Source organism: Triturus cristatus, chromosome 10, assembly GCF_964204655.1.
Source record: "Triturus cristatus chromosome 10, aTriCri1.1, whole genome shotgun sequence".
NCBI classification, from domain to species: Eukaryota; Metazoa; Chordata; class Amphibia; order Caudata; family Salamandridae; genus Triturus; species Triturus cristatus.
Window position 1 is genome coordinate 172,419,213 of NC_140593.1, and position 26,008 is coordinate 172,445,220.

Consider the following 26,008-nt stretch of genomic DNA (forward strand, 5'->3'; position numbering starts at 1 on the left):
CTATTGTGAACTCCAAATCAACCTCGATTTGCAAATACATAGTCAGGCAGGCTCTGAGACCTAGGCCCGAGGTCACTAATTGAAAGGTCACAGGTGGGGTGGCACATAGCCGGCAGGCAAATGCATCAATAAGAAACAGCAGCACTGCAATGGTCCCGGAAGATTGGCCCCAAAAAAGCACAGATGGCTGGAGGGATATGGTTGCTCCCAAAACACCATAAAGTCAGTTGCCACATTAGTTATTAACAAATAGCCAAGCAGGACACAGCACACACAGTGATCACATGCTCCCCATGCTGGACATCTGAACACGTTACCCATTGGCCATATTGTGTCCACGCAAGGTTGAGTCCCACCTGTACTTTCCATTAGTCAATTAATTTATTACTCCAAAGGCAGCGGTTTACATACCTTACTATACTCTCTATGATGAATCCATTGCTTCTTTTAAAATCAGTGTATCATCTCAGCCAAAGTGTATTATTCTCCACTAGACTTCTTCAGGACTTATCGTTCCTCAAGATGCACAATTGTGGATGATGCTGTGGTCTGCACATTTCCACCCAGCAGTGCCTTTAGGGTTGGGGGTTACTTAAAAGTCCTTGAGACTGGTCCCACATCATCACTTACTCACTGTGATGTATGCCACATAAGCCTGAGAGGCAGCATTCAGTTAGTCCAGCTGCACATTTTCACACAAGCAGCAATAGATTTAAAGAGAAGCACAAAGAGAGTAAAAGGACTAAAGCTAAAGAAAGAAAAAAGACTATAAATATCCTATGACAAAGACTCCCGTACAGACCAGGAAACAAAGGGGGAGACTGTAGCAGGAAACCAAGAGAATCACCCACCGAAAGACCCCCAGACAAAGGCTGAGCCTCTTACATCAGAGTGGACACAAGGACAGAACAGCACTTGAAAGCCGAGATGAGCCAAATGAAGTTGCATGGTTCCACCTCAAGGATATCTGATCCCACTAGGGTACACAGGAGGGCTGTGGATCACAAGGTATGTACCTGGCTGGCCCTGTACCAGAAAGCGAAGGGGGAGGTACAAAAGCAGTGGGTGGAGAATTCATAGCTCTTATGTAACATTTTCTTGTTGTTTTGCTATATAACCTGGGACAGAGAGGATAATTTGGAGCCTCTAATCCTGAGCATGCAAACCTAAACCACGAACAGAACAGAAAGGGGGGGACCAGTGAAAGGAAAAACTATGACAGTAACTATGAAAGGAGATAGAAAAAAAGATGGTAGCAGAAAGTGTAAGAAATTAGGTTATAATTGAGAGGGGGAGAGCCTCACTCAACTAGCAAACACATCTTTGTAAGGATAAACCACAAAAGTTCCTAAATAAACTTGTGTTAATAGTTCTGGAAGCTTGGCACAAAAACAGTCAGGCTTAACTTAGAGGTAATGTGTGAAGTATTTCTGTAGTGCTCAAACAGCAATAAAGTGAAAACACCATACAAAAAATATCAATTTAGAAACATATGTAATAAATATAATGACACATAAATGACAAAACTCCAATCTATAGATCTGAAGTTATGAATTTTTAAAGTTTTACGTGACAATAGCATCAAAAAGCACAAAGCACCACTCAACGGCATCCGGTTCCACTGGACCCAGTCAAAGTCACTAGTTAAGGACCAGTTGAAACTTATCATCTATATAACTTGTCACTGAACAGATTGTTTTCAGCATGAGATTTGTTTGGTTGCTTCTTCTTTTCAATATGAATCTGTACCTGTTAAACAGAAATGTATTTGGATGGTTTGGAATTACAAGACACTGTCTTCTAATGTAATCAAATGGTTATATCAAAATGGCATTCATAAGATTGATGTTAAACTGTGACTACAGATTGTCACAATCCTTAAAAATGATTTATACATGTCTTTCTGCAGCCTTGAAAAAGCCCGGGGGGGGCGAAACGTGCGTCGGCTGCTGTTGCTCTGCATGTTTTAAGAAGTGACAATAAAATTCTTCAGAAGGACCTGATTGAACACCTTATTCTATTGTTTAAAGGACATTTGATCAATGGTCAAGTGAAAGTTCATTAAGGTCTAAAAGTGTACCTGTGGATTATAGATACAACAATTTGGTGTGCTTTGGTGTATTTTGGTTTGAATATTGCTCTAGGATTTCAGGTTCTAGTGCTAATATACCCTGGTGGGTGGGTAGTGTCAACACCATTGGAGCACACTAAAAGGTAAAAAAGTAAATAAATAATGTTGATTTGACTATTGCAAATGGATGTGCAGATCCTCATGCAAATACTCACAAAGCTTTGGATTGTAGATGTTGAAGAGTGTCAGGCTGAGGGACAATCCTTGGGGTACGCTGCAGATGATCTTGGTGTCTTTAGAACGGAATGGGGGGAGGTGGACACTCTGGGTTCTGCCGGTGAGGTAGGAGGGGGTCCGGTCCAGTGCTTTGTCGCAGATCCCTGCGTTGTGGAGGCGTGTGCGGAGGGTATGGTGGCTGACGGTGTCAAAGGCGGCCGAGAGGTCCAGGAGGATGAGGGCCACGGTTTCATCCATTGTCCATCATGGCCCTGATGTTGTCAGTTGTTGCGATGAGGGCTGTTTCGGTGCTGTGGTTGCTATGGAATCCAGATTGGGACGTGTCCAGTATGTTGTTCTTTTTGAGGAAGGAGGTCAGTTGTCTGTTGACGATCTTCTCGATGACTTTCACCGGGAACGGGAGGAGGGAGATTTGCCGGAAGTTTTTGAGGTCCTTGGGGTCAGCTTTTGGGTTTCTTGAGTAGGATGTTGATCTTGGTGCACCTCTAGCACTCTGGGAAGGTGGTGGTCTCAAAGGAGGTGTTGATGATTTTGCGGAGATGGGGTGCAATGGTGGAGCTTGCTTTATTGAAGATGTTGTGTGGGCAGGGGTCGGATGGTGAACCGGAGTGGATGGTGTTCATGATTTTGATGGTGTCTTCGTCGTTGACATGGGTCCAGGAAAGCAGGGGGTCGATGTTGATGTGGATGGGTGGTGGTGAGTCTGAGGTGTCTGTGTGTCGGGGGCCTGGTTGCTGAAGCTGTTATGGATGTCTGCGATCTTGAGGTGGAAGAAGGTGGCTAGGGAGTCGCAGAAGTCTTGTGATGGCGGGATGTCATTGGGTTTGGAGCTGGGGTTGGAGAGTTCCTTCACGATGTTGAAGAGCTCTTTGCTGTTGTGTGCGTTGTTGTCAATGAGCTCTTTGAAGGAGGTCCTTTTGGCGGTACAGATAAGTTGGTGGTGTCTGAGGATGGCGCTCTTGTAGGCTGTGTTGCTTTCCAGTGTCTGTTCGTGGTCCCACTTCTTTTCGAGCCTACGGCAGCCCTGCTTTGATGGTCGGCGGTGAACCAGATGGCTTTTCTATCAGTGAGTCTGTTCAAGGGTTTCTTGATCAGGGCGTTAGTGTTGGTGAGGTCGTCGATCCATTGCCTGAGGATGAGGATGGCGGAGTTGGTGTCGGTAGTGTCTGTTGGTGGGTTTCGGGCGAGGGTGGTGACTAGCTGGTCTTCGGTGTCTTTGCTCCAGCTGCGGTGGGTGGCCCGTTGTGTGCGGTGGAGCGTGGTGGTCTTCTCGAAGGTGAAGTAGACGCAGCGGTGGTTGGTCCAGTGGAGTACGTGGTTTGGCTGAAGGTGACATGGTTGCTGTCTGAGAAGATGGGGTCGAGCGTGTGTCCGGTGGAGTGGGTGGGAGTCGTGACGAGCTGTTTGAGTCCGAGGTTGGCCAGGTTGTCGAGCAGGGTGGTGGAGTTGCTGTCTTTGGTGTTCTCGAGGTGGAAGTTCAGGTCTCCGAGGAGAATGTAGTCTGACGATGCAAGGGCGTGCGTGCTGAAAAAGTCGGCAAACTGCGGCCGGGGGCCGGGTGGTCTGTAGATGAGGGTTCCTCTGAGAGTTGTCGAGCAGGGTGGTGGAGTTGCTGTCTTTGGTGTTCTCGAGGTGGAAGTTCAGGTCTCCGAGGAGGATGTAGTCCGACGATGCAAGGGTGTGCGTGCTGAAAAAGTCGGCGAACTGCGGCCGGGGGCCGGGTGGTCTGTAGATGAGGGTTCCTCTGAGGGTGGTGTTGGGGTTGGTGTGGATCTGGAAGTGCAGGTGTTCAGCAGTGATAAGCATGTCGTCTGTGCTGGCTGAGATTCTGAGGGTGTTTCTGTGGACGATGGCGATTCCTGCTCCTGTTCCATTGGTGCGGTCCCTGCGGGTGATCTTGTAGCCGTCAGGGATGGCTATGGCAATGTCGGGTGCCGAGGAGGGGTTCATCCAGGTCTCCGTCAGGAAGGCGACGTCTGGGGAGGTAGAGTCGAGTAGGTCCCAGAAGAGGCCTTGCAACAACTTTTTCACTGTCATGAAATGTAAAGCTAAGTACACAATTCCTACTTTGTAAATACCATGCACCCTGCCCTATGAGCCTTTAAGGCCTACTTTTGGGGAGACTTATAAGCATTAAATAGGAAGGGTTAGATCTGGAGAAAAGTTTATTTTGTGAGGTTGAAATGACAGTTTAAAACAGCACTATGGGCTACAGGGGCAGGCTTGATATATGTAGCATTTAAGTTACAGGCTTTCGATGCATGTAGTACTATATGCTAATGACTTACAAGCACACACATTTTACCATATCTAAGGGAGGTAGCACAAGCAGTTTAGCACTGTTTAACAGGGGAAACGTGCACAGAGACCTAATGGCAACAAAAGCAAGTTCAGCATAAATAGGGAAATAAAGGCAAAATGTCTGGGGAAATATCATGTCATGGATGGCAGGTTTAACAGAAAAAAATACAAAAAGAACTGAAACACAAGATGGGAAAAAAAAGAAAATACCAAAAAGACAAGAATGCCTAAATAAGGAGTTCTTTACTTACACCTGCACTTAAAGGAATTAGAAAAATACATTGAAAGCAGGATATACAGAAAAGAAAACAAAAAACTGGGTATTTTATTTTATTTACAACTTAACTTATTTCTTTTTTGAGAGGGACCTGGTAGGAGCAGACGACTAGCTCTGAGCCGAACCTGGAAGAGACACAGAGGAAAAGAACCTTTTTAATTTTAAAGCTTCATATATTCTGTTAAAATGAGAGCTGAATATTTTTTTTGACCTAAAATGGCACAACAACCAAAGCAATACAAAATGTTTTGTCTTTAACCTTGGTCTCCCAAGTGAGCCATTCGAATCCCAATATAAAAACCAAAAAATGACACTGTTCCTATCGCAGGGTGCAAACAGTCACCCTTGCGTGAGGGTGCAAAAAGTCACCTGTGTATCTGAAAAGAAAGACCAGAAGAGAAAGAAGTCCTAGGTGTCCCCCGAAGGGTCTCTTTATCAGAGATCTTTTCTAGGACTGCCGTGTCGGATGGTACATGCGGGTGTGTGGGGTGGGGGTCCAATGAGGGTAAAAAAAAGGGGGGTGCATGCCTAGTGATTAATAGGTTAATAAAGGGTGAACATGCAGCGAATGTTTAGATTGTATATCCTTAGCAGACTCAACTGCTGTACAAAATCTTGCCCCTGCGGCACACTATGCCCAGGTGTCAAAAAGGTCATAGGTCGACAAGTTTTGCGCCTGCGTCGCCTTAAGGGTCGTTGGTGCTTCTTCAGGACCAAAACTATAAAATAAAAGTGCATGTGAAACAACCAAATAAAATACCCTCTAAATCAATCAGGGCGGGCAGAGAACCTGTATACCCATAATCTGGCTACAACTGCATGGTGTGTACCGCTCTTGATCGATACCTAGGAAAGAAAAACACAAAAGACCACAAATATAAGCATCAGTAACAACTTGATGCCACATAATGTGCCACCGTTGTGTGCACATCAATTACGTAAAAAAGCAAAACAGGCACACGAGACACATGAATAAAACATAAATACTCATTGGAGCCCATACCCAATGCAGTGTCACAGTCAGGGTCTACAAGGGACCCCATATACGCGTGAACTATATCATCTAATTATCGCATGGATGGTAACTCCAGTGATCTAATATGTGTCCAAGGAGCACGCTATCTAAAAGTCTCAACAACTGATACTATCATATAAATATGGCACCGTCTACAATGGGTACCATAAAAATTACTGAGTCTTAAAAAGTGCTTACCTCGCATTGCTGAGGGAGTTCCTCCTCTGGCTAGAGTGATGGACGCCCGCACATTATCGGACTAGAAAACACTAAAAAGTAGATAGGAACGTGCAACCATAAATACAGAGCACAGTTATTTCTAAACCAACACTTCACGATGTCCAAATCCCTTCTCAAAGAAATATATATAAATAAACTTACAATTTCGCTGGAATGCTGTCTCCTTTACACCTACCCCGTCCATGCGTCTGACAGTAGTGAGCAAAAAGTGAAAAGACGCTCATAGTAATAAAACAGTAAGGTCAGGAGTCTGGGCGTTTACCCTTTCCGGGATGTCCTTCGGAATTCAAAAATAGAGCGCATGCGCAAGAGCAGGAGTACAATACACATGTGCATTCGTAAGGAAAACTACTCCCCAGTACCTGCACAGAATACCGGTGTGGACAATTCTTAAGCTCACCACAATTTCGCCAGAAATGCTCACAAATGAAAAACGCCTGCAGTACATTGTTAGACTCGCTCGCGCTCCAAAACTAATCAATGCATACACGTGGACTTCCCGCGTAGATGCAATTCATAACTTGCAGTTCCTGGACACACCCAGTGCTATAGAGAGGCTAAGTTGGTAGTGCCTTTGCGTGGTGACTTAAAAGAATAATTTTAAGCAAAATCCTGTCAACAACAAAAGCAGTGAAATGTCACTAGAGTTGCAACCTCTGCATACCCTCGTGCCTCGTACCTCATCAATCTAGAATCTAGTTATCCATCTAATTATCAAATGTGGAGTCAAATTACAGAATACCGCTACAGAAAAAGTGCTGAGCCAGAGTCCAGAAGCAATTTCCACTGTCAATAAAATAATGCCTTGTGTGCCTGTAAAAAGGAAAAAAAAGAAAAAGTACACTAGGGTCCTTGGCTGAACCGCCGTGCATAGTTATTTATCATAAAAGAAGAGAGGGGACCCAGGAGCTGATTAAGGTCCAGTGTCCATGCTCCATATGCCAATATCAAAACCAAAAAAGCACACTGTTCCTATCGCAGGATGCAAACAGTCACCCTTGCGTGAGGGTGCAAAAAGTCACCTGTGTTCCTATCACAGGGTGCATACAATCACCCTTGCGTGAGGGTGCAAAAAGTCACCCGTGTATCTGAAAAGAAAGACAAGAAGAGAAAGAAGTCCTAGGTGAAGGGGACCCACCAGTGAAATGAAAGAATACATTTTGTCCTCTTGTTGCCCTCACACACCCCGGGGTGTGTCATGCTTCATCATTGGGCGTTTGCTCCTCGTAGGGATGGTGCTGCAATTCCCTATGGGTCCCCCGAAGGGTCTCTTTATCGGAGATCTTTTCTAGGACTGCCGGATTCCACCTTCCATAGGCCCATATGATTTGTCATACCAAGAATTAAAGCATTTTAAAAAGTGCAGCTATATTTTTATTGCAAAACTTTTACCCTGTTATTCTTTTTCTAGCAAGGTTTGTAAATATGATGTTCTTCCTATTTGTGTTTTATCTTCCTTTATTCTGCTTCGTAACTTGACTCCCACCGAGGTCCTAGTGACTCCTTTGAAATTTTTCTCATTTTTAACTTTTCAAAAAGTTAAGACAGCATTATTTCAGAGGCAAGTGAAAACTGTTGCCATCACCTCTTCTGTGGGGTCAAATATAACCTTTTTTTGTGTTTTCAAAGATGTGAACTTAGAAAGTCCACAGGTGACAATTTAACAGAGAGAAAGAACACAGAGCTATATCTAGTATTGATTTTTAGCCTGAGTCCTCATTATGTTTCACACAAAATTACGATGGAGGAAAGAACGCTAAAGTGGAGCTCTAATAATGAGGTCAAAGTTGATGTTCGGGGCCAATCTTCCAAAAGTGTCTCGAAACTATTTGTGCAATTAATACATCCTAAACAGGATGTTTTCTTTAAGCATAGTTCATTTGTGAGTCATAGATGTAGATTCATGGCGATTCTGTTTTTTTTTTGTTGCTGACTACTAGGTATAACGGCTTGTCTGAAAGTAGCAAGAGCAAAGGGGAGAAACTTTTGCAACCTAATCTTATGAGACTTCCCCATGAAATCACTTTCTCTTTATCAAAATAGATTTCCAGATTTACCTACTTAATAACTGGAATTTCAAGCCATTTGATTTCTGTTATTATGCCTACTGAGTGTGTATTTGTCTCAAATGTATGAATAATACATGGGATTGTGTAATCTCTGTATTAACAGCAGTCACAAATGTTGTTATAATCGATGACTTATGATGCACTAAGTCGCAAATTAAAAAGAAAAGAAGTCAGAACTCGAATAGGAAAAACGTATTGCAGTGAGTTCTGATGTCACAATGCCTGCTGTTAGAGCCAGAAGCTCTGGTGAAAGGCAGGTCACCATCATAATTAAAGCAGCTGTTTAAAGCAACACACGTAACCTTCTTTTCTTTCTTCTGCTTTCCTTTGCACTCCTTAGATAGAGAAAATAGAAATGTATTGCATGTTTGTCCATGTTCCGAGCTACTGCTGCTTTATTTTATTTTCAAAACTGACCTGTACAGAACTGTTTTAAATATCTGTTTGCAACAAATATCTAACAGGTTTTTGATGTGTTTAATTTTGCACTGGAGATTTTATTTTTATTTTTCATGTTTGTAAACATACTCTCTCTTTCATATGGATGTGCTGCACACCAATGTTTTAAGTGGTTTGTGGGAAAGGTGTGACCATGTATTATATGGACTAAAGTAACCTCTGGCGTACATGATATGGATATTGCAAGGCACCTTGGAGTTCCATGACCTCATAAAGGAACTCTGCCTTCTTTTTTGTTCCTCTATATGCCTATGAATCTGCTCTGTGACTTGTAATATCCTTATAATGTAAGGAAGGAGGTGCTTTATCCCAAATAGGCAGAACAATTTGCCAGATTTTGAGGAAATTGGTGAGACAGCTCAAATGTCACTCAGTGGTTATCCAAAAGCCTGTTCCATTTATATTTAACATAGGTTTATTCATAGGAAATGTCTTCTGCACAGATGTCCAAAACTATTGAATGAAAATCCACCAACTGTTAATAGTGCAGCATCCTTTTCTTGGTTTGGTGAATTTCTGTACATTTGTTACGAAGCTGTAGACAGTGAGTGGCTATACATTTTGAAATTCCTGATGATCTACTGTTAAAAAATAGTGAATACATTGTGAGGAACAAAATATAAAAAATGCAGGTGTACCTTTTAGGCACATCTATACCACAAAATCATTGTCTCTCCTTTCTTATCTCTGAGGTTTAAAAAAGAAAAGTAGTGAAGAGGGGAGGGGAGGCTCAAGCTGTAATATATATTAGTGAAGAGGCCTTCTGAATTAGGGCTGTTGAAGTGTAACTTGTGCCTTCACGTTTCCAAATTGCCCCTGGGAAGGAGAGGACTAATTTGAGTGCAGATGTCCTGTTGCTGCAATACTCTCCTGCAGTCACCAAGTAGAGAGGGGTATTTCGTACATCCCCACCTTGCCTAAAGAAATGGGTGCTTAAGAGCTTCCCATTACTACATTGCACAATGTATAGAGGAGCATTTTATCACCCTTCCTCGTGCATGCCAAACACACACCTTTAGTCACCCAAATATATGCCATCAAAAACACACAAACCTACCAACAAACGCCTATGCAGCCCAAAAACTGAAAGACACATACACCCTCAGACACTCTATACACCTGCTGATGCCCACATTCACATGGCAGCACTTGCGCACATGCACACCATCAGACACAAACACAGAGCCCTCCTCCCCTCTAATATTTCTGTAACCTACATTGTGTAAAGCACACTTTGCAAATAGCCCAACAAAAGGGGAGGCAGAGGTGCAGAGCTGGTGTGGCCTTAGATATCGGACAGCTGGCCTAATAGTCTGCAGGAAATAGCGAAAAAAGCACAGGTCCATGTATCAGCTGCCTCATCTTCTCCTTAGTACACTACAAAATCCAAAACAAGGAAGAGATGCCAAGGTGCTCTGTTTGTAACATCAACTTAAAACGGGGGAAGCGACCAGCAGCCACCTGTAACAGCTATTCTTCTCTCTAAAAAAAACATGAAAATTAAAGATGCATAGGGAATTTGGGCTGCCAACCTCTTCAGTTGGTCTTACTTTTTTTCAATTGTTTCAGACTCGTTAATTACTTTGAGATTTATCTTGGGAGATGAATCTCAAGGTAATTAATTATAAGTATGTGTATACTACATTTATGTCTATTATTAATATATTGATAATTCCAGTTGATTCAATACACATTTGTCTCAGTTGTCGATGGCTGGGATGCATTATGTTTTACCTGCTATTTTGTCTGTGTAAAGATTATGTCAACATGCATATATACATACATATAAATATACCTATATATGCATGTTTATATATATGCATAAATATGCATATATTACACATACAGACACACACACATACACACAGTACATATGTAGAACTGCAGAGTAAAATATTTAATTTATTACCATTTTTAAGTGTGGGGGTGGGACCAGAATTTACGACTGGGGTAAACCATATATGTACCATTATATTTTATGTACAAATGCATTTCTATGTGAATATATATGTATTTTACATATATATGTATATATATATTACCTACTGGTGGTCGCCAGTAGGTCGTTATATTTAGGACCTAGTTTCCATAGGAAAAATATCTTTGGTGGCGTTTGACAATCTTCGCGAAATTTTCAAAACTAATGGGGCGCTCCGGTCAACTCCTGTCTTGAAAGTTTCGGGGTGATTCGTCTAGCGGGGGCCAAGAACAAATGGGGGTCCTAAGACGCATTTTCTCCATGTTCATTTCCATAGGAAAGGTTTGTCGCGGCTACAGCCCGAACTGCTAAATGGAATTACACAAAATTTGGCAGAGAGCTAGCTCTTGGGCCAGAGTGCACTCTTTGCTTTAAATGATGTAAATCTGTTTATTAGTTCCTGAGAAATTAATTAAAAAAAATATCAATATCTGGTGACCACGATGGATCCGCAAACCCTCCCGAGCGCAAGCTTGATTCTGATTGGCTGTCAACACTTCAAACCAGGAAGTGTTGGCAGCCATCTTGTGACTCGGTTGAACTGAGTCACACAAAAAAAAGGTAAGAATAAAGAAAAAGGGGCATGGTAGAAACACCCTTACCCCCTAGGCCTGGTCAGGGGGTACCAGAGGGACCACCAGGGTCCAAAAAATCATTTAAAAAAAGAAAACAATTCAGCGTGATTTGCAATTCCTGACCCAAAAAAAACTAAGAGCGTATATGCGGGGGCTACGCAAGCTCCTGCAGCCCCGTGGACAACCACCTCACAGGGCTTTACTGATAATGAGCGGGGGGCTTCATTTTCAAATAAAAAATTGCGTGGGGGCTCCTGCCCCCACCACGCAGCCCCAGGCCCCGCCACCTGCCCGGGGCAAGAAGGATTAAATGCGGGGGGCACGTGGACCTGCCACCTCCCCGGGGCTTGTTTTAAAATTATAGTTGGGGGGCTCGAACCCCCACACTGCCCTGGGGACCACCACCTCCATAGGGCACTAATTATTTAAATGCGGGGGTCTGTTGAGGACCCATGGCCCCGGAGACCACCACCTCCACGGGCCTATGTTTACACTGGGAGGGGAGCCATGCGGCCCCCCTCCTCCAGCCCTCCTTGGCCCTGGGGACCTCCACCCCCCAGGGCCGACTCCAGCAATGTCCCGGGGTGCCTACCCCCGGACCATTGCAGTTTTCAATGACAGAACGGGAGCACCGCTCCCGTCCTGTCATTGCAAACACTGCTTTGCTTAGTGGAAGCAAGACCAGGATACCTGCTCTCGCTTTCACAAAGCAAAGCGGATTGCTTTTGGACAAGGAAAGCTGCATGTCAGCAGCTCCACTTGTCCAAAAGCAATGCCAGCTCCCGCAGGCGGCGGGGAGCCGGCAGGGACCGCAGGGGCATTGGGGCTCTCCCCATGGTCCCCAACGTGAGCGCCATGGGGAGAGCCCCAAGGGATGGGGTCCCTGGGCCATAATTGTCCTCAGGAGGGAGGCCACACGACCCACCTCTAAAATAAAAAAAAATAAAGGCTGGCCACGCCGATCCCCTCCCGTATAAATAATGTTTTTATTTTTTTTAACCCCTTGCATGCCCGCCCCTTTTCCCGCCCAGTGCCGCGCCTTGCATTAGCGGGCGGAGTTCATGACGAGCTGGACTCGTCATGGGCACAGCGCCACCGCAGCCCATGACGAGTCCAGCTCGTCATGGGCACTGAAGGGGTTAAACGAGGCCATGCTTTGGTGATGTGAAATCGGCCTCAGAAGGGGGGGCCGTGTGGCCCCCTTCCCGTTAAAAATATATATATATTAAGACCCCCTTCTGACAAAAAAAAAGCCGGCATATCGCCGGAGGCCCCATCCCCTGACTGCACCACTCTGCAAACTCGCCTCCTGTCACATTCTAAGTTGGGGGATTAAGTCCCCTTGAATCCTGAGGTTCCCTGGGGGCCAAGTAGCCCACCAGGTACCTCCAGTAAGCCCCACACAGTGGGATTGCTGAGAGGTGGTCCAAGGCCACGCCCCTTTTTACATCACTCTGCAGAGGCACCTCTTGGCGCATTGATAGTGGGGCAAAAAGGTCCTTTTGTGTTCAGAGGACCTCAGGACTAAAGTGGACTTCATCCCCCAGGCAGCAGTGCACCAGGAGGTGCATTTGCAGAGTGGTGTAAAAAGGGGCATGGCCTCTGACCGCTCTTAGTGATCCAACTGTGTGGGGCTTACTGAAGGTACCTGGTGTGCTAGTTGGCCCCAGGGACCCTTAGGATTCAAGGGGACATAATCCCCCAACCCAGAACACCCCTTGAGGCACGCTTGCAGAGTGGTGGACAAAATGGCCATGGCCTGTGTCCACCTGTCAGCAATCCCACTATCTGGGACATACTGGAGGTATTAGGTAGGCTAGTTGGCTCCTAAGGACCGCCAGCAGTGTAGGGGACTTTTATCCCCATCCAAGAGCAAGCCAGGAAGTGCATTTGCAGAATGGTGGGGAAAGGGGGCCTGGCCTGCTAAGAGAAATTAGCAATCTTGCTGTGTGGGACTTACTCAAGGTAATAGGAGGGGTAGTTAGCCCCGAAGGTTGACCTTGGGGGCCAACTACCCCTCCTGTTACCTCCAGTAAGTCCCACACAGTGGGATTGCTAAGAGGTCTTCCGAGGCCATGCTCACCTTTCTCCACCACCCTGCAAACGCTCCTCCTGGCACAGTACTGGTTGGGGGATGAAGTCCACTTTACTCCTGAGGGATTTTGGCGGCCAAGTAGCCATCATGGTGCCTCCTGTAGATCCTATGCAGCGGAATTCCTGAGCGCTGGTCGGAGGCCCAGGCCACTTTCTGTGCCACTCTGCAAAGGCAACTACTGCGTTATAGTTAGAAATTAGCATTTAAAAAACCTTAGAAATTCACTGAAGAAACTGAGGTTTCAGGGACGTTATAGTTAGAAATTAGCATTTAAAAAACCTTAGAAATTCACTGAAAAAAACATAGGTTCCAGGGAAGTTATAGTTAGAAATTAACATTTAAAAAACCTTGGAAACTCACTGAAAAAACCACAGGTTTCAGGGACATTATAGTTAGAAATTAGCATTTAAAAAACCATTGATATTCACCAAAAAAAACACAAGTTTCAGGGACGTTATACCTAGTCGGACATTTCACTCGTACAAAACCAGAGAAATTTGGCCGTTATAGTTAGTTGAGCTAACTATAACAAGAGCCCCCGCAAGGCGCTGCTGATGAAGTCACATATTACATCACTCATGACATGGTCAGTGACATTACTGATGACATCACTGATGACATCTCAAATGACATCACTGATGACATCTTAAATGACATCACTGATAACATCACTGATGACATCATCCAGTAACTGAGTGCTTTTTTACAAATTTAAGATTTATATATATATTTGTATTTATATGTATATATATATACGCCAAGGTGTATTGAAGAATGAGTGGGCTTATGAGTGTCTGAATGGATGATTTACTGGGTGCATGACTGACTGTGTAAGTGAGTGATTAAACGTGTCTCAGTGAATATATATATGTGTGTGGGTATACATATATACATGTATGTATATGTGTGTATATTTAAATGAGTGTATATATATGTGTGTGTGTGTGAGTATTTATATTTTATGTAACAATGCATATCTATGTCAATATATATGTATTTTACATATATATATGTATGTATGTATGTATATATATATATATTCACTGAAAAAACCATAGGTTTCACACATGTTATAGTTAGCTGGACATTTTACTGATAAAAAACCAATGAAATTCCCCCGTTATAGTTACTGTAGGCAACTATAACTCACGCGACCGCAATCCTCTGCTGATGCTAATACTGTATTTAGACACTTATTTGCCCATGTCTTCTTCCATTAAATTTTAGCTATACATATATTACAAATATTTTTTTTTCATAAAGACACATATGTCATCAGCAGAGGATTACGGTCGCGTGAGTTATAGTTGCCTACAGTAACTATAACGGGGGAATTTCATTAGTTTTTTATCAGTAAAATGTCCAGCTAACTATAACATGTGTGAAACCTATGGTTTTTTCAGTGAATTTGTACGGTTTTTTAAATGCTAATTTACTTTACGCCATTTGTGGCGTGCGCGCCCACTTAACGCATTTCGTTCCATGCGCGCACGGTGCGCTTCGCGCACCGTGCGCGCACGGTGAGCACGCGGTGCGCTTCGCGCACCGCGTGCCCACATTACGCTAGATGGGCCATGAACGCACGATGCGCTTCGCGCACCGTGCGCACATGGAGGACATATGATGAGCAAACTCTTAAATCTGCTTTTCATTTTTTTTTTTTATTTTTTTTACCGTACGCTTACCGTAAGCTTACGGTACGCGTACCTCGTGATTTTTTTTAAAATCAATAAATGTTTTTTTTGTACTTTTCTGTCCTTCTTTGACCCCCTTACAAATGTTAGGGGGTCTGTAACTCTCCTCATTGCCCCCTTTCCTTGTTTTCTCTGTTTTTTTTCTGAGTGAAACACACAAAATGGCGGCCGCCGCTTCCTGGTTTCGGCCGATTCGAATGTTTACTAAGATCTATGGGCCAATCAGAATCTCCTTCGCGCACGCCATGTTTCTTCCGTACGCTTACCGTAAGCTTACCGTACGCGTACCCCGTGATTTTTTTTAAAAATCAATAAATGTTTGTTTTGTACTTTACAGTCCTTCTTTGACCCCCTCACAAATGTAAGGGGGTCTGTAACTCTCCTCATTGCCCCCTTTTCTTGTTTTCACTCTTTTTTTTTCAGAGTGAAACACAGAAAATGGCGGCCGCCGCTTCCTGGTTTCGGCCGATTCGAATGTTTACTAAGATCTAAGAGCCAATCAGAATCGCGCTCGCGCACGCCACCGTACGCTTACCGTAAGCGTACGGTAAGCGTACCGTAAGCGGGCTCAGATATATATATTGATTTAAAGGCTATTTTCTCAGAATCTACTGAACAGATTTACACCAAACCTACAAAAGGCACTTCCTTGACCTAGGGACTACCTCTCTGCCAAATTTTGAGTAATTCTGTTCAGCCGTTCGGGCTGTAGCTCGTTCTAAAGGTCCTATGGAAAAATGCATGGGAAAAACGCGTTTTGGGACCCCCCTTTTATCTCAGCCCCCGCTTGACGGATCCCCCCGAGACTTTCAGGGTAGGAGCGGAGCGTAGCGCCCAACCTATTTTGAGAAATTCGCGAGGATTCGTCGACCGGCGCCAAAGTTATTCAAAATAGAATGTTGAGGTTTTCCTATGGAAACGTGGTCCTAACTATAACTACCTACTGGCGACCGCCAGTAGGTAATATATATATATATATATTCACTGAAAAAAGCATAGGTTTCACACATGTTATAGTTAGCGGAAATTTTACTGATAAAAAACCAATGAAATTCCCCCGTTATAGTTAGTGCAGGAAACTATAACTCACGCGACCGCAATCCTCTGCTGATGCTAATACTGTATTTAGACACTTATTTGCCCATGTCTTCTTCCATAAATTTTTAGCTATACATATATTACAAATATTTTTTTTCATAAAGACACATATGTCATCAGCAGAAGATTGCGGTCGCGTGAGTTATAGTTTCCTGCACTAACTATAACGGGGGAATTTCATTGGTTTTTTATCAGTAAAATTTCCGCTAACTATAACATGTGTGAAACCTATGGTTTTTTCAGTGAATTTGCAAAGTTTTTTAAATGCTAATTCCTAACTATAACGTGTGTGAAACCTATGGTTTTTTCAGTGAATTTGTACGGTTTTTTAAATGCTAAGTTACTTTACGCCATTTGTGGCGTGCGCGCCCACTTAACGCAGTTCGTTCCGTGCGCGCACGGTGCGCTTCGCGCACCGTGCGCGCCCACTTTATGCAGTTAGTGCTGTGCACGCACGGTGGGCACGCGGTGCGCTACGCGCACCGCGTGCCCACGTTACGCTAGATGGGCCATGTACGCACGATGCGCTTCGCGCACCGTGCGCACATGGAGGACATATTATGCGCTTCCTTGTGATAGGTAATCTGTTGAAATTTTTTGGGGAAATGCTGTGCTCTTATATGCCATGCACCATTTGCACACGGGGTGGAGAGAGTGTTTTTTTTTTTTTTTAATAATTATTTACCGTACGCGTACGGTAAGCGTACGGTAAGCGTAATCGGCGAAATTTTCGAAAAATAAAAAATTACAGTTTTTTGCCTTGGGGGATCTTTGAAGACTCAACTAACATGGTTATGTGCATGGGCGCTGTCTAAACAGCCCCTTTATATGTTTTTGGCATTTGTTTATCAGCTCCCCCCTCAGAGTGCGAGAGAGAAAATGGCGGCCGCCGCTTCCTGGTTTCGACCGATTCGAATGTTTACTAAGATCTAAGGGCCAATCAGAATCGCACTCGCGCACGCCACCGTACGCGTACGGTAAGCGCACCGTAAGCGCACCGTAAGCTGGCTCAGATATATATATTGATTTAAAGGCTATTTTCTCAGAATCTACTGAACAGATTTACACCAAACCTACAAAAGGCACTTCCTTGACCTGAGGACTACCTCTCTGCCAAATTTTAAGTAATTCTGTTCAGCCGTTCGGGCTGTAGCTGTGTCTAAAGGTCCTATGGAAAAATGCATGGGAAAAACGCGTTTTGGGACCCCCCTTTTATCTCAGCCCCCGCTTGACGAATCCCCCCGAGACTTTCAGGGAAGGAGCGGAGCGTAGCGCCCCACCTATTTTGAAAAATTCACAAGGATTCGTCGACCGGCGCAAAAGTTATTCAAAATAGAATGTTGCGGATTTCCTATGGAAACGTGGTCCTAACTATAACTACCTACTGGCGACCGCCAGTAGGTAATATATATATATATTCACTAAAAAAAACATAGTTTTCACACACGTTATAGTTAGGAATTAGCATTTAAAAAACCTTGCAAATTCACTGACATTTGAGATGTCATCAGTGATGTCATGAGTGATGTCACTGACCATGTCATGAGTGATGTAATATGTGACGTCATCAGCAGTGGATTGCGGGCGCGCGAGTTATAGTTAGCTGAACTAACTATAACGGGGGAATATATATCTATATATATATATATATATATTCACTGAAAAAACCATGGGTTTCACACACGTTATAGTTAGGAATTAGCATTTAAAAAACCTTAGAAATTCAATGAAAAAACCAAAGGTTTCACACATGTTATAGTTAGCTGGACATTTCACTCGTAAAAAACCATTGAAATTCCCCCGTTATAGTTAGTTCAGCTAACTATAACTCGCGCGCCCGCAATGCACTACTGATGACGTCACATATTACATCACTCATGACATGGTCACTGACATCACTCATGACATCACTGATGACATCTCAAATGACATCACTGATGACATCACTGATGACATCATCCTTGTGATAGAGTGGCAGACCTCCTCTCCCCCTAATATAACCATTGAAACACACATTCAAAAATAGAAACTAAAATGTTCAAAATAATGAACATATCAATATCAGTTACAACAACCTATTCAGTAATTCTAAGAACCACATACACATACAGTAATTCACCAACAGTCCTCTACAGTCACTCATACATGTACTCACTCATCATATGTACTCATACACCTGTACATCCCGTTACACAATGCCACTCATCCATAGAGTAACTCACACACATAGTCACTCATGCTAATAAAGAATCAATCATCCATTTACTTGCATATACAGTTATACACACACCACCACACTTACTTCTACAGAAACTTACATATACTTACTCTTTTAAACAATCACTTATAGAAACACATACTTATTCATACAGGAACTCTTCCAATCTCTCACTCTCACATATACTCACTTATATACACCAATAGTCACATATACTAGTTTAAAACATATGTAGTTACTCATAAAGACACTATTGAGACAGTCATTCACTCACTAACACACCCATGCACACACTCATCCACCCATACAGTCCTGCACACATGCGGTATTCAACACATACAAACAGTGAGTCACTCATTCATGCACCTATGCACTAAGTAATACCCCCCACCGAACCATACAGAAACTCAGACACTCATAGTGATAAAAAACCAACTAATAACCTATATAGACACTCATGTAGCTACTCACCAACCCATGCAGCCACTTATACACAAAGTAAGAAACTGATACAGATATTTAAATATTTAAAGATTACTCAGTAAGCCATGTATTCACTATGATACACTTAAACAGTCAGTTACACAAAAAAAATTCCAAAAAAAAGTATCCATTTAGACACTTATATACCCATTTATTCTTCCTTTGACCTTGAGATATACATAAATATAAAAAATATATAATTTTCATAAAAACACACAATCACTGGATGATGTCATCAGTGATGTCATCAGTGATGTCATTTGAGATGTCATCAGTGATGTCATGAGTGATGTCAGTGACCATGTCATGAGTGATGTAATATGTGACGTCATCAGTAGTGCATTGCGGGCGCGCGAGTTATAGTTAGCTGAACTAACTATAACGGGGGAATTTCAATGGTTTTTTACGAGTGAAATGTCCAGCTAACTATAACATGTGTGAAACCTTTGGTTTTTTCATTGAATTTCTAAGGTTTTTTAAATGCTAATTCCTAACTATAACGTGTGTGAAACCCATGGTTTTTTCAGTGAATTTCAAAGGTTTTTTAAATGCTAATTTCTAACTATGCCTACAGAGATAGGACATGTGAAGAAAGAAGAAAAAATGCACAGAAAGAAACAAAAGAAGTGCAGAAAGAAGCAACAGAAGTCCTCAAATACGAAGATAAGTGCAGGAAGAAGGATAACGTGCAGAAAGAACAAAAAGAAGAGCAGAAAGAAGCCTTGTTGCAAAATCATCCTGTACCCTCAACTTTTTCAGACGGATACTGGTGGTAACTGAGTCTGACTAACCAGTCCTAGAGCCAGTGCTATGTTAAAAGACACTTAGAATACAGTGAAAACACCTACATACACTAGGGAACATTATGCGTTGGGGTCCCCCTGTGATTAGCATGACCTCCTCTGTAAGCCCCTAGTGTATAATAGGGCATGGGGATTAAAACTACCTCTTAAAACAGGCCACAGGGCGTTTTTGCACACATTAACTCAGGCCCCGTCCCCTCCCTTCACCACTGTGTAAACACGCCCTGTGTCCATTTTTAGTTGGGAGATTAAGTTCATTTGAATCCTGAGGGTCCCTAGGGTCCAACTAGCCCACTAGGTACCTCCAGTAAGTGCCACAGAGCTGCGTTGCAGAGAGGTGTAAAAAGTGGCACGGCCTGGACCACCTCTCTGCAATGCAGCTCAGTGGCGCTTACTGGAAGCACTTGGTGGGCTAGTTAGCCCCCAGGGGCCCTCAGTATTGAAGGGAAATTATATCCCCAATTTAAAACATGCCCTAGTGCGTGTTTGCACACGTCACCTCAGGCCCCGTCCCCTCCCTTCACCACTGTGTAAACGCGCCCTGTGGCTGTTCTAAGTTGAGAGTCCCCCTGAATCCTAAGGGTCCCTAGGGTCAAACTAGACCACTAGGTACCTCCAGTAAGCGCCACAGAGCTGTGTTGCAGAGAGGTGTAAAAAGGGGCTTGGCCTCAGAACACCTGGCTGCAGCGCAGCTCCCTGGCGCATACTGGAGATGCCTGTTGGGGGCGCGTTTGCAGAGTGCTGCACGGAGGGGGCATGGCCTCCGGCACGATGCCAGTCTTTTATTTATTTTAGTTTTTTAAGAAGGGGGGCTGTTTGGTTCCCCTTCTTATTCTAATTTATTGGCCCTGATGACCCCATCCCCCAGGGCCAGTCTCCTAATTATATTTTTTTGACCCCAATCCCCAGGGCCGGCCACTGTTTTTTATTATTTTTAAAAAATATATATTTATAGACACACCTAGGACATGCTGGACAAACCGTACGTACCTATCAGTATCACCATGACGATTTGCGTGATATTCATTAAAAGGCGACTATGCATGCAATGAATCCACGTGGAATGTATTTACACCACTAGTGAAGCTCTGACATGTCTGATGCCCTACCGTGCCTAATCCTGGTAGACACCCTTGTCGTTTATTTATACAAACATGGGTAGCTATTGACGGGCACATTTAATACACATGCACACCAAGCCATTCAAAGGGGATTCGACAAAAATTCGACCAAAACTATGCAAGAAACCCCCCTCACGGTTAATAAAACACACATCCACTGCCGGATGTGTAATACTTTTTATTTTACTCTCTGGAAAGGGGACGAACATCACTTGAGAGTCACAGCGTGCTCCTGACAGAGCCCAATGCTGTGTTACACCCACCATTGCCTGCCGAGTGCCACACACCTCTGTGTTGTATTCCACTAGCTAGTGCATATGCTATGACACTCTCTAGCCCATGTGCACTGTAACACCACCCCGTGAATATGTCATGCCACACTTGTCTTCGCACGGGTTATATTGCCCCATCTAACGTGCCTTTCTCGATGCCTATGTTATAACGCACAGTGCTATGCCATACATATTACAATCTGGGATCCATATATTTGTCACAGTGCATATGCAACGTTACACTCCCCAGCACATATTTTATATTACAACTTTAGAGACTAGTTAGGTTACACAACACTGCCCTGTGCATATTACACTCCAAGGCGCATATCGCATAGCACGCGCTAGTGCCTGTGCTATTTCGCGCTCTCCAATGAATCTGTCATTGCGCACAATGTATTGCAAATTATATTTCACGCCCGGTTCATCTTATATCACACTTTTTGGTGCATAGTTTATACCATACACTATATCTAGTTTTCATTTTCAATCGTGCTCTCAGGACTATGTTCTATATAACACTGTGTTCACCTACCCTTTTCACGGGCATTACATTTTGCGATAGGGGGTGGAGGGTCAGGGGGTGTTTCTGCCAAGTGAGCCCGGAGTCACAGTCACAAACGTCCTCTTCTTCCTGAATAAAAGTGAGATTATGCTGCATACTTGTTCATATTTTAAGTAGTTCGCACAGACACAATGTTTTAAAAACAATAAAGTTCCTAATACCCGCCTTCTCTGAACAGTTAGCTTGCTGCCCCATCCCCTTCCTCCCTATCCTCTGTTGTGTGAATCCATGGACTAGCCTCCTCCCTCCTGCCATGCATGGTCTGATGTGCTGCCACTGCCCTCAATTTAGTATGATGTACCAGTCCAGTCCTCCTGCCCTCCATTGCCCAATTCTATGCCCCATCATTGACCTCCTGCTTAAACTCTGTGCTTAGCTTGCTGCCCCTATTCTCCTTCCCCCTGCCCTCCGATGTCTTTGTGCATGCCCCTGCTCCATCCTTTTTGCCCACCATGTCCCATGGACCTGCCACTCCTATCTACTCTGAGTGTTCTGTTGAGCTGCCACTCCCCTCCCACCTGCCTAGCATTGTCAGATGACTGTAACCTGTCCCTGCCACCTCCACCCTGCCTGTCCACATGCCATGCCCCTATCCTCTTCCTCCTGTCCTACATGGTCCATTGTACTGCCACACCCTTCTGCCCTCCCTGGTCTGTTGTGCTGCAACTGCTCCTCCTGCCTGCCCCGTGTGGTCTGTTGTGAGGTCCCTTCCCCTGAACTTTCTTGTCTGTGCACAGGTTCTGACCCTCCCTTCTATCCTCCATTGTCCTTTGTGCATGCCCCTCCACCCTCCTTCTTGCCCATCATAGCCATTGTGCTGCCACTAACCCTCCCACTTGCCATGCATGGTCTTCTGTGCTGCCATGGCCCCTCCCACCTTCCCTGTGTGGTCAGTTAGCTGCCCCTGACCCCCTCCCACCTTCCCTCCATGGTCTGTGTGTATGCCATCACAGTCTCACTGTTGCTCTTCATGGTGTGTCTTGCTTCTAGTGCCCATCCTGCCTGACCTCCATGGCTATCTTGCTGCTCCTGCCCTGCCCCCTTGCCCCCAGCCCTACTCCCTCCCTCCTGGCTTGTCTGTTCCATTGTAATGCCCCTGATCCGTCCCTCCTGCCCTTTATGGTCTGTTATGCTGCAGCTTTCTCTCCTGTCTGTCCATTATGGTCAGCTAGCTACCATTGCCTCTTGCCCCTCTGTTCTCTGTTGTCCATGTGAATGGTCCTGTCCCCTCCCTCTTGCTTTCTATGGATTGTTGTGCTGCACTCCCGTCCTGCATGCCCTGTGTGGTGTATTGTGCTGCTGCAAACCCTGATGCCTGCCCTGCAGGGTCAGTTTGGTGCACCTCTCCATGTCCCTCCTGTCCTCTGTTATCCAAGTCCATGTCCCTATCCCATTTCCTTCCATGATCCAATGTACCATACTTGCGAACATTTTGAACTTGGTAAGAGGGAGATTTTGAAAAAAAACTGGGGTATTGATTTTCCCCTTTGAGTTACATTGAAAAAGAGGATATTGTAGACAGGAGACAGATCAAATGAAGCCCATTTGAGCTTAAAAACATTGGACGTTTCCTGGCTGAATCGGGTCTGTTGGCATGTATGGTTGTACTACCATTGCCTCTTCCTTCTGCCCACAATGGTCTATTACATTGCCACAGCCTTGAAGGAGGGTAGATTTTGTATCACAGGGGGCCCCTGTCCCGTTCTGTCCACACCTGAAGTATGAGACCCTTGTCCTTGCCCTGCCAGCTGCATTTGTAGGCCGTATTAAATTGACCAGCGGGTCCTGTATTGCTATATAATTATCCTGAGACATCCTTACCACTCAGCCAGCATAAAACCCCTGTGTAGGCCCTTCTGTTCAATATGTAGGCCTCTTTGTTAAATTGACCATAGCTCTGCAATTTTAGTGTATAGCAGTCTGAAGGCAGGTCTGCGAGGCCTTCTGATCCAAACTAGTAGCCCCCACCCTACCCGAGTGCTCCGTGCTCGGTATCAAAGTTCAACATCCCCCTGAAGCTGTCGACATACAGTAGGCTGCATCCTGGACTGGTACTTGCTTCCTGGGCAGGTTTCCCGCTTTTAAGGAAGTGGCAACCGCAGAGCGTCAAGTTAGGAGAACTGAGGAGATTTTATACATGAATATATTGAATTCCCGTACAATACCCATTATTTTCTGCTTGCTCTATGGAACTTACGATAAGCGATTGGCCTGAGAGACTGACCTTTTCACCCAGTCCATTGTCAGCATTAAGTGGGTAAATGACGAAATGTCTGGTAAAATCTGCAGTCGAAGCTTTTGGGTAGCATACGTAGGTAGATGTAGCGTGCAAAGGAGCCCACAAAATGATATAAAAAGGGAGCACCCACAGATATCGACGGACTACCTCGCCGTCTGTATGTAGGTTAACAGGCAGTGCAGGTTTTCCCCAAGAGCTGGGAGCTCTTGTCTTCCTTTGCTTAAAATGTCTTGCTCTGCTTTGCTTGAAGTATCTTATTCTATTTTACCTATATGAAATGTCATGTTATGTTTAACCATTGTTCTCTTTACTTTTGCATTTAAAAGATTTTGTATTGTAATTGCAGGAATGCTTGCTCTAAGAGTAAACGTGAGTGTTCCTAGGTAACATTTTCCTTGGTGTAACTTGTTTCTCATGATGCATTTATAGATGTGTTTTCTCTCTTTCTCTGTCAGTACATTAATTGAGATACAGAGAATATTATGACAGCTGTATGATTATCTGGATTCTGTTTTTTGTACTTTATGTCTCTATTCTGCGGTTTCTTTGAAGTTGTATCTTCTCATTAAACTGCCATTGTATTCTGCCTCCAATTCCATGTCTCATATGTCTGTTTTCTTCATTTTTGGAGCAAGCGTTCCTAGGCACCCCGGCTCAAATTAAGGTGCCCCTTTTGTCCCTGACTCACTCTCCTGCTCAGTTCTGTGGTGGCTCCCGGGGATCTGGGGACCGCCCCTAGCTTCCTTGACCCGTAATAGATCTTCCCTCCAACAGCCTCTCTTGCAAGTCCTGTATTGTTGGTTTGTTGCCCCTGCCCCCCTTTCCACTGCCCTCCATAGTCTGTTGTGCTTCCACGGCCCTTCCTGCCTGCTCAGTGTGGTTAAATTGTTGCCTTTGCACCCTCCTACCTGCCTTCAATTTTCAGAGTCCGTGCCCCTGGCCTCTGCCTCTCAACAGTATCCTAATGAACAACTAGATTGCTAACATTCTATATTTATTACAAAAGTGTGGAACGCCTGACATCATCTTGATGTAATCAAAACTGTAATACCTAGAGCATTTCCTTTAGAAATTACATATATGAGAGGGTCTTATTGGCATCAAAATTATGGTTAGTGCTCTAAAAGACTAAAATAAGGACATATTTTCTGAGTTTTCAAATAGCGACAAAGCACTTTTAAATTATTTGTTATCTTTATGTTTTTTTATCCAGTTGACCACTTGATTAAATGTTGCACTTAGGGGAGAGGATGTGGTGTTACTTCCAGAACTGCAGACTTTGCAACTGGGGAACCAGGTTGAAGTTTCTGCTTCAGCTCGACATTCTGTGATTCTGGTCAAATCACTTAGTCTCCCCATGTCTACAACCAAAATGAATTTGTTCTTGTGTGATGTAACCAATGCTCATGTAAAGCACTCCAATACCTGACAAGTCTGCACTATATAACACTGCAAAAACACAAAATAATACGTGTTTTGCACACTTCTGTCATTGGGCTATATTTGGGCTACATCTGGTTGATTTTGGGCTACATTTGGGCTCTTTTGTCTCCGGTGGCCATCTTGGGAGATTTATTTGTTATGAAGTTTCCTAATTTCCTCATGTACTGCAGTCTCCTCAGTAGGAAATGCTTTCAGTTTTTTACTTTGATTCCATCATGAAGGTATTCAGATATGTCACACATTTGCCATAAATTCTGAATGTTAGCACTCTAGTTGCTCATTAGATCACTGTAGTAAAACTACTCCACCATGGAAGTCTGCTCCTGGTATTAAAAGTGCATGTTTCAGTCTGCATGTCAGAATTTTTTAATGAAATAGAAGAGGATTTGAGAAGTCACTCAAAATGTGCCCTCATTTTCTTTCTTCAGTATTAATCATAATTTCTATGGCAAAATGAACCTCCTCATTGTGTTCCTTTTTAAATTAAATGTTTTAAGTGTTACCAGTTTATTCCAATCAAGATGGCTTCAGGTGTGCCATACTTTTGTCATAATGAAGACAGTAAGCGCTCTAGTTGTTTTTAAGAACATTCTGGGACATTCTGTCATTGGGCTATACTTGGGCTACATCTGGGTGATATTTGGGCTACATTTGGGCTCTTTTGTCTCTGGTGGCCATCTTGGGAGACTTATTTGTTATGAAGTTTCCTAATTTCCTCATTTACTGCAGTCTCCTCAGTAGGAAATACTTTCAGT